Genomic DNA, 9,420 nt, shown 5'->3' on the forward strand with positions numbered 1-9,420 from the left:
AAATTCTTATTAGTTTCGGAGATAAAGGTCCGATCACTGGAAAAGAAGCTCATTTTAGGTCGGTTTAGATGAGGCCATAAAATCTAAACCCGATCTAAAAACACAAAACCCAATTAAGGTTTTTGTAGTCTCAATATGTACATTCAGAAAATACCCATTAGAAGTTGTTTGCATTTCCAGTGTTGCACAGTGTTATATTAGCCCTTTGTTTGTTTGTATTTGGTGTATGTACGAGGGCAGTTCGGAAACTCTTAGCCTAGCACAAAAAGCGCGGTATAAACAGAAAAAAGTTAAGTGTTTTGGAAACTTCCATCTCTGTTATGAACACATGTTAAATTTTGTTTCGATCTGGCAACTCCTTCATATAGAAACAGGTGTTCAAAAAAGACGCATCCGCAATTTGTTTACAATGGAAAAATTAGAAATGCGTGCTGTCATTAAATATTTACATAAAAAAGGTTTATCGGGACAAGAAATTGATAATGATATGGTGAATGTGTTTGGTGAAAGTGCTCCTTCATATGCAACAGTAAAAAATTGGGTTGCTGAATTTAAACGTGGTCGTACAAGCATTGAAGATGAACCACGTAGTGGACGTCCAAAAACAGCAACAACAACAGAAATTGTAGCCAAAGTGCATGATATGGTATTAAATGATAGACGAACAAAAGTGCGTGAATTTGCTAATATCATGGGCATCTCAAATGATCGAGTCCATTTAATTTTGCATGAAGAACTACAGATGAAAAAGCTTTCTGCAAGATGGGTGCCGCATTTGTTAACAGTCGATGAAAAACGCATAAGAATGAACATTTCTCAAGCTTGTTTGGATCGTTTTATGGATCCACCACTATACTCCAGAGACAAAAGAACAATCCAAACAATGGACTGAAGCTGGAGGAAGTGCCCCAAAGAAGGCAAAAACAATTCAATCGGCTGGTAAGGTTATGGCAACGGTTTTTGGGACTTCAAAGGTATTTTATTGATTGACTATCTGCAAAAGGGTAAAACAATAAATTCAGAGTACTATTGCAACCTTTTGGATCAATTAAATGTACAAATTCGAGAAAAACGTCCTGGCTTACAACACAAAAAAATAATTTATCATCAAGACAACGCACCAGCGCACAAGAGTGTTTTAACAATAGCTAAAATCAACGAATTAAAGTACGAGTTGCTTGACCAACCACCTTATTCTCCTGATTTAGCTCCAAGTGACTTTTACTTGTTCCCAAATCTAAAAAAATTCCTTGCTGGCAATCGTTTTACCTCAAATGAAGATGCAATTACAGTTGTAAACCACTATTTTGAAAACCTTGAGGAAAACTATTTTAATCAAGGGATAGAATTGCTAGAAAAGCGTTGGTCTAAGTGTATTGAAGTTTCAGGAGATTATATTGAAAAATAAAAATATTTTTGAAAAACTAACTATTCTCTTTCATTGATAGGCTAAGAAGTTTCCGAACCGCCCTCGTATGTATGCGTTTTCATCAAACGACCGATTAAGAGCCGGAGAACGATTTTTATCCGAATGATTGAACTGGATAGTGAACTATGAACTAGATTACTGACCTAGTTCAGTCTAAAGAGCTGAGCAATTGAACTAGATCTTTCAAATGAACTAGATTGTACAACTCTAGAAACCAGACAATCAGTGTGCAATATATGCATGCTTACCATTACACCACGGTCATAACCCAAACTAAATATGTTGACCGACAAACAGTATGAAGTGTGGCATTTTCTTGGTCCTTTCCGGTGTCCTTCATTTAGTAACCCGAAACCTCCGCTATAATCCAAAACTACAAAGCGAAAATTATCCTTCTTTTTTTGCACAACCAACATTGTCCTTCCAGATGTCGTATCCTTTTTTCAGATTCGAACTTAATTTGGTGCTCTGTTCCAAATGATTATCCTCTGCGAGATACTTGGAAGCGTGGAGTTGTTTTGTACCCCGCTTCCTCCGAACCTAATTTTGTAGCCTATTTTCACCGGAGGCGATTCCTGTACATTCCATGACAGTTTCAGGAAAATCAGTTCAGTAGTTTTTGTAGAAAAGATTAAAATTGAAAATTGAAAAAATGGGTGTAGAAGTGGGCGTATTAAAATTTTCTTTGCATAAAAACCCAAGTTGGGTTATGGCGATCATTTCAAAAATAGAAATATCCAAATCGGTCCAGACATTCTCAACTGATGCCATTACCAACGAACGACATTTGAGTTTTATACCCTCAGCCTTTAGGCTAAAGAGGGTATTTCCACTTTGATACGACCAAAATGTGCCTCATCGAAATAATGGTTTAAGACCCCAAGTATATTTGTACGATATCCGTTTCAGACAATTTTGAGTATATCTAGCAATGTCCGTCCGTCTGTCTGGCAAGCTGGTGCGCACGATAACTCTCGAACGGATCAATCGATTCGGTTCAAAACTTGTGAGCACGATAACTCTTGTAGGGAATAACGGATTTGGTCCATACTTTGCACATCGTGTAATTTCTACCAAACTTAGATGAGGTTCCAATATGGACTCAATCGGTCCACTCCTTCGGATACCTCCCACACAAAATGTCGGAAAAGTTCAGTTTAGGACCTGGTCTCGAATCGCTTTGATTTTTGTTTACGCAAGTTGTATTCGCTGTCCTCTATACGACGCTGTAAGTTTCATTAGGGGCAAGTCCATACTTCCTGAGAAAATAGCCTGAAAGTTACAAAAAACCCTATGACACCGTGTGTAGTGGTTGGAGCGCAAGATAACTCTCGAACGGATCTGCCGATTCGGTCCAAAATTTGGATTTCGTAATATTTTGTCCAAACTTAGTTCAAGTTCAAAGATGGATTATATCGGTCCACTCCTTCCGGTACCTCCCCCACAAAAGTTCGAAAATGTTCGGAAAATTTTTGCGTACGATAACTCTTGAAGGGAGTAACCGATTTGGTCAATACTTTACACATTATGAAATTTCTACCAGACTTAGATGAGGTTCCAATATGGACTCAATCGGTAAACTCCTTCGAGTACCTCCCACACAAAATTTCGGAAAAGTTCAGTTTAGGACCTGCTCTCGTATCGCCTTGGTTTTTATTGTAACAGCTTGTATTCACTGTCCCCTATACGAAGGTACAAGTTTCCTCAGGGGCAAGTCCTTACTTCCTGAAAAAAATAGCCTTAAAGTTGAAAAAACAAACCATATGACACCATGTTTATGGGTGGAAGCGCAAGATAATTCTCGAACGGAAATGCCGATTCCGGCCAAATTTTGGCCATCGTAATATCGTTTCCAAACTTACTTTAAGTTCGTAGATAAGCCATATCGGTCCACTCCTTCAGGTACATACCTCACAAAAGTTCAAAATAATTCGGAAAAATTGTGCGCACGATAACTCTTGATGGGAGTGACCGATTTGGTCCATACTTTACACATTCTCATAATATCTACCAGATATAGATCAGGTTCGAATATGGACTATATTCGTCCACTCCATCCCGTACCTCCCACACACAATTTTGGATAAGTTCACTTTAAGACCTGCTATTGAATCACTTTGATTTTTGTTGAAGCAACTTATATTCGCTGCCTCAATTACGATGGTAAAAGTTGTTTCAGGGGCAAGTAAATACTTCTTGAGAAAACAGCCCGAAGGGTGTAAAAACCCCCCTATGGCACCACCATGGTCTATGTCGGTCCATTCCTTTAAGTACCTTATCCGCCAAATTGTTGAACTTTAATCCTAATCAACATTTTTGTCGGTTCATACGACCAACATTTTGAAACCCCCTAAATAGATAAGTTTTTGTGAAAAAAGGGTTTCAATTTGCACAGGCTGAGGGTATACCTCTGTCGGCAAAGCCGACTGATACTTTTTTACTTATTATTTATGATGATTATTATGTAACAAAAGTTTCGAATTCATGTAGGCCCACAAAATGTTGTTAGAGGAATCTTAAATGGTAATTCTCAATGATTTCAAGAGCTCTGAGTGATCTGTGTAAAACAGTTCGAAGTTCAAATACCATGATTTGCTCAACCAACCCATGACTTGAAGTTATTTATAAGGAAACTACAACAAATTGAAATTCAATTTTTTCATCAGTTTCCTCTCCTTAAGAAATCGAAAATATTAAATTTTATACTACAGAATTTCCATCCGCATATGTTAAATTATAGATTTTTTGGTAGCAGACGATAAATACAACTCCTACTTTTTCATAATCATTTTGCCATTTTCAGCAGCTGCAAACAATTACTCAACTTAACATCGTTGAAACAAAAATGTTTACTCCCATGTAAAAATAGAAGAAACGAAAAGCACACACGGTTTTTGGCAATGTTTTTTGTTGGTGTATATTTAAGGAAATATTATTATCATTACACTTGGCATAGACCGAGAACAATGCCAAATTGGCAGTAATACGACGAGTACCATTTCGTTCTTTTTTTACCATTCAATACCACTGCTGGTGATACAAGTAAGCAGGCTTTACATGTAGACCTTACAAGAAACATTTGCTTTTCATATGGCAAAAAAGAACAAACAAAACTCTAGCCAAATGGGCCAAAATGTGAATGAAATGCGTCGTCGGTCGTTCCGACAAAGGGAAAGTGTGTGGTTGTACGAAACACACTCGACAACTCAATAAAATAAGCTTTATGACCGAAAATGTAGCAAATCTTAAAAAAAGTACCAAGCAATGAACATTCCCATAGATGCGGCATTTTAACACAATAGCTCGGAAGGTAGCATACTTGCAGTCCTTACCACACAAACACAAAGCAAAATAATCCCTTAACTACATAACAATGATACCCTTCCTTCTTCCTTTCCACCTCTGCCCTCTTCAAAACTCACACAAATAATCAAGTATCTGCTGGGGCGAAATCTTTAGTTAAAACATCTCCTCAACATCTAACAAGAAGAAATGTGAAACCTTTTGTGAAAAAAAGGAACAACCTTTTGTTATTTGGTCGTGCAGCATCAGTTCCGAGATGTAAACAGATGTTGTGTATTCCATACAAAGCTGTCCTTTCGTTCAAAATGAAGGGGGATGGACCATCAATTTGTTGGGTCTTGTTGTATGAATTGCTTCGTTAGAGAATTGAGGCAATGCCAGTCAGTCTATTATTGACTGGGAGTGTGTGTGTGAGAATGTTGGTAAAATATTGGGAGTATTTTTTATTGGTTTTTAGGTGTTTTTGTTTTGCAGAAATCGATTTGCAATAATTTTGATATTTTTTCTGTTGTTGTTCTAGGTCGTTGTTGTTTCTTTTGGGTTTGCATTTGCTATAGCAAAAGAAAGGAAAGTTTACAATAAATTTTGCTTACAATTACTTTAGAGTTTATTTTTGTAAAGAAAACGTACATAGCGTACTGCTGTAATGAAAGAATTAGTTTAGTAAGCAATTCGTGCTTGTGATTTTTTTTAAAACAGTTGATAGTAAAAATGAGTTTTTAATTAACGAAATATATTAAATAGAATTCCATTAAATAATTGGAAGATAAATAAATGTTTTGACTAATAGTTAATAGCTGTTAAAAAAATTCCAAAATCTGCTGATAGATGTGAATTGCGACTATCAAATTCTCTAGTCGGAAATTAAAAATAGGTTGGCGTTTTAAATGTCGTTGTCTAAAAACTTTGTTGAAACAACGTTTATATATTAGTGATGAATAAATTTTTATCAAAATGTTTCGTAAGGAACTCTATTTTTTCGGATCTCGCAACAGATTCTCAATATTATTCTGCATTACCTTCTTAAACAAAAAATAAGTGAGCAAAGGCTATAGCCGGGACGGGGCCGACCACGTGATACCCTACACCACTACCCCTGTGCATAAGCTTTTTACTGGTAAACATATCTTTAAGGGAATTAAATCCGACTAACACCAAACATAATATGTCTCTTTCTCTCTGGGACTCCCATAAGAACGAAAATTTCGTGACCATCCGATCAAAATTACGACCTGTAGCGTGATTGGAAAAAATTGAAGAATTGGATGCATTACCGACTATTGTGATATCTCCCTCGTTTGACCACCTTCGCCAACCTACTTTACACCAATGTAAAGGTAATATTTTCTTCCTCCATTGACAGGCTTTGCCGTTGGAATTCCCCTACTAGAAGCCGATATATTCACAAAGAATAAAAATTTGAATTTGACTTCACATGATTTTTTCCCCATTCCGACACCTAAATGTTATCCGACTCTCACCAAAATCAATAAGCTTCTTCCTCTGTGGAGCCCCCATCTACCCCCAAAATTTCGTGACTATCCGATCAATATTTCAACCTGTAGCGTGATTAAAAAAGGAAAAATTGGATATATTACTGAATTTTGCGATATTTCGGTTGTTTGCCCACTTACACCAACATACTTTACATAAATATAAAGGAGATCTTTTCTTCTTCTATTGACGGGCTCTCCTTTGGAATACTCCTACCAGAAGCGGAGATATTCGCATAAGAAAAAACGTTGACTTTTCTCCACATAAGCTTTTTGCTTATTCCGACTCCTGAATATTATCCGACTATCACCAAACTTAATAGGCTTTTTCCTCTGAGGGACCCGCATAAACTCCCAAAAAATTCGTGACGATCCGATCAAAATTGAGACCTGAAGCGTGGTTACTATTGCGATATCTATGTTTTTGACCGCCTACGACAACCTGATTTACATCGTTGTAAAGCTGATATTTTCTACTTTTCTCGCCAGGTTTTGCTTTTGATATAACTTTTAAAGAAACAGAGATATCGGCTTTGAAATAAAACGTTGACATTTCTCCAAATAAGTTTTTGCGCATTCCGACCCCTGAATATTGTCCGACCATCATCACAATCAATAGGCTTCTTCTTCTGTGGGACCTCCATTAATTCCCAAAATTTCGTGACGATCCGATTCAAAAGTGCGACCTGTAGCGCGATTTTCGAAAAAAAATTAAAAATGGGATGTATTACCGACTATTGCTATATCTACGTTCCCTGTAGGAAATGTCAATAGTGAATCTATACTGACTTACTACTGACATTGTCAACAGTACTACTGACAAACTGTAGACAACTAATGTAATTTCCTATAGACATTTTGTATGAACGTGTCATTCGAAAGTCAGTACTGACAATGGAACTAGTATGTCAATAGTAAGTCAGTAGTTCCTGAGGAACCATGTGTTGACATTGGAGTTAGTGAGTCAGTATAGACATTGGAGGTAGTAAGTCAGTATAGACAATGGAGGTAGTGAGTCAGTATAGACATTGGAGGTAGTGAGTCAATAGTACCAGATTTTCAATACTAAATTTTTTAGCTTATTTGGAACTTTTTCATAGATAAAACAGCTATATAGTACATTTAATAAGAAGATGAAGCTACACATTTGTTTAAATACTATATTTCATTAAAGAATAAAACAAATAATATTGAAAATGCTAAAAATGTACAAATTGCGTATTACAGTATTTTTATCTTTTTAATGGCTAAGCCAAAGATTCCACATAAGTAAAAATTACAGCCTGTTTCTGTATGTCGAAAGAAGAATGTGTGCGAATGAAACACGCCCAAACTTTAGTTTTCGAAATAATTTTACCTTTGCTTTTGCTTCAAAACGAAAAACAAATTTGAAAAACACACAAGAGTTTGGGCGTGTTTCATTCGCACACATTCTTCTTTCGACATACAGAAACAGGCTGGTTAGTAAATAAAGACAATGCTTTCAAGGCTGCTTAAATATTTTAACTTATAAATAATAAAAAAACGTTCTCGTTTTATTTTCTTGGCCAAGTCGCACCAATGACTTGTCTGCTTAAAATAGTTCTTCTTCTGTTGCACTTAACGTTTTATCAAGCGATTCGCTGAATGTTGATATAACATCTAGGAATTGAAAAGAATAAACATGTATAAATAAACATAAATAAAAAATATGTCCTTAAATTTTGCTTACCTATTGCAGCTGTATAACATTGGAAAAATCTCACAATCGATTTTTGCCAAATAATTCTTCAACATTGTAATTCATTATTATGTTTAGTTGCATTCAGCATTTCCAGCGAGACGGGACAATATATACATCAGGCTCCACAATCTTCTCTAAAGGTTCCACATAATGTCTAATTGTCCAAATTTCACCACAAATGTTGTTAGTCGCCTCAGAATTCGTACTTTGCTATAGAATATGTTTATTTTTCACATGTATTTTATATTTTCTTTTGCTCATACTTGTTATTGAAATTATATGCCTAAAGTTTTCACGATATTTTATTGATTTTTACAAAAACACTTTTTTCACCAACCGCAAAATTATTTTACGCCAAACAATTAAGAAAATTAAAAAAAAGGATGCTTCGTTGCTATCATCTGTCAATATACACAATGCTTCTTCTTATTAAGGTAAAGGTATCAATAGTTGACAACCTGGTGACAAAGTGTTGACTTTGTCACCATATTAGTAGACAAAGTGGCGACATGTCAACACATGACCGCACACTTCCTACAGGGTTATTTGCCCACCTACGCCAACCTGCTTTGCATTATTGTAAAGGTGGGATATTCTACTTTCATAGTCAGGTTTTGCTTTTGGAAGTTCCCCATCCGAAGCTGTGATATTCGTCATTATAATTAAAATCGCAAAAATGAAAAGTAGGGATGTATTACCGACTATTGCTATATCTTCGTTGTTTGACCACCTAAAGGTGATATTTTCTACTTTCATTAGCAGGTATTGCTTTTGATATACCCCTTATAGATGCGGAGGTATGTGCTTTGAAATAAAACGTTGACTTTTTCTCCTAATAAGTTTTTTTTGCCCATTCCGACCCCTAAATATTATCCGACCATCACCAAAATCAATACGCTTCTTCCACTCCGGGACCCTCATTAACACCCAAAATTTGGTGACGATCCGTTTGATTGCGATCTGTAGCGTGATTACAAGGTTTAGATGGACAGACGGACGGACGGAACTTACATAGCCAGATCGACTCAGCTCGTCTAGACATTCATTTTGGTATATATAAGTATGGGTCTACGACCATTATTTTCTTAGCCAAAACCAACTTATAATACCCTCCCCACATAGTGGTGTAGGGTATAATAACTTTTGTACACTTCTGACCCTCATATTATCTACCACCTGATAATATGGGGGCCAGAAGTGTAAAACCCATAAGCGAGTAATAGATTTCCAACACGTCGAACATCTACTGTTCTTCTCCAATTTTTTATTCCAATTTTTGTCATATCATCTTTAACTTGTTATTTTCCTTTGTTTAGGGGATGAAAGATACCACGGAACGGTCCTAACCGGCTTGAACATGGCAAAGCCCAGGATTTATCTTGGTCCCTCTCTCGTCTCAAGTGGACACTGACCTTCCCGTGGTGTCACCTGGGGAACTGCGTTTAACACCTGTTAAAGCTAGTGAGCTAACA

The 9,420-nt window shown here is 36.4% G+C and overlaps 1 long non-coding RNA gene across 1 annotated transcript; it reads right to left on the reverse strand.

Moving 5' to 3' along the window:
* Nucleotides 1-7,751: 7,751 nt before the first annotated feature.
* Nucleotides 7,752-8,284, reverse strand: LOC141396849 (uncharacterized). The gene is made up of 3 exons (XR_012411256.1): nt 8,212-8,284; nt 7,937-8,158; nt 7,752-7,866 (listed from the first exon to the last, which is right to left on the reverse strand). It is a non-coding gene; the product is annotated as an uncharacterized lncRNA (long non-coding RNA).
* Between the last annotated feature and the right edge of the window lie 1,136 nt (nt 8,285-9,420).

The sequence above is a fragment of the Musca autumnalis genome, unplaced genomic scaffold (genome assembly GCF_047663935.1).
Source record: "Musca autumnalis isolate F117 unplaced genomic scaffold, ASM4766393v1 scaffold_3, whole genome shotgun sequence".
NCBI classification, from domain to species: domain Eukaryota; kingdom Metazoa; phylum Arthropoda; class Insecta; order Diptera; family Muscidae; genus Musca; species Musca autumnalis.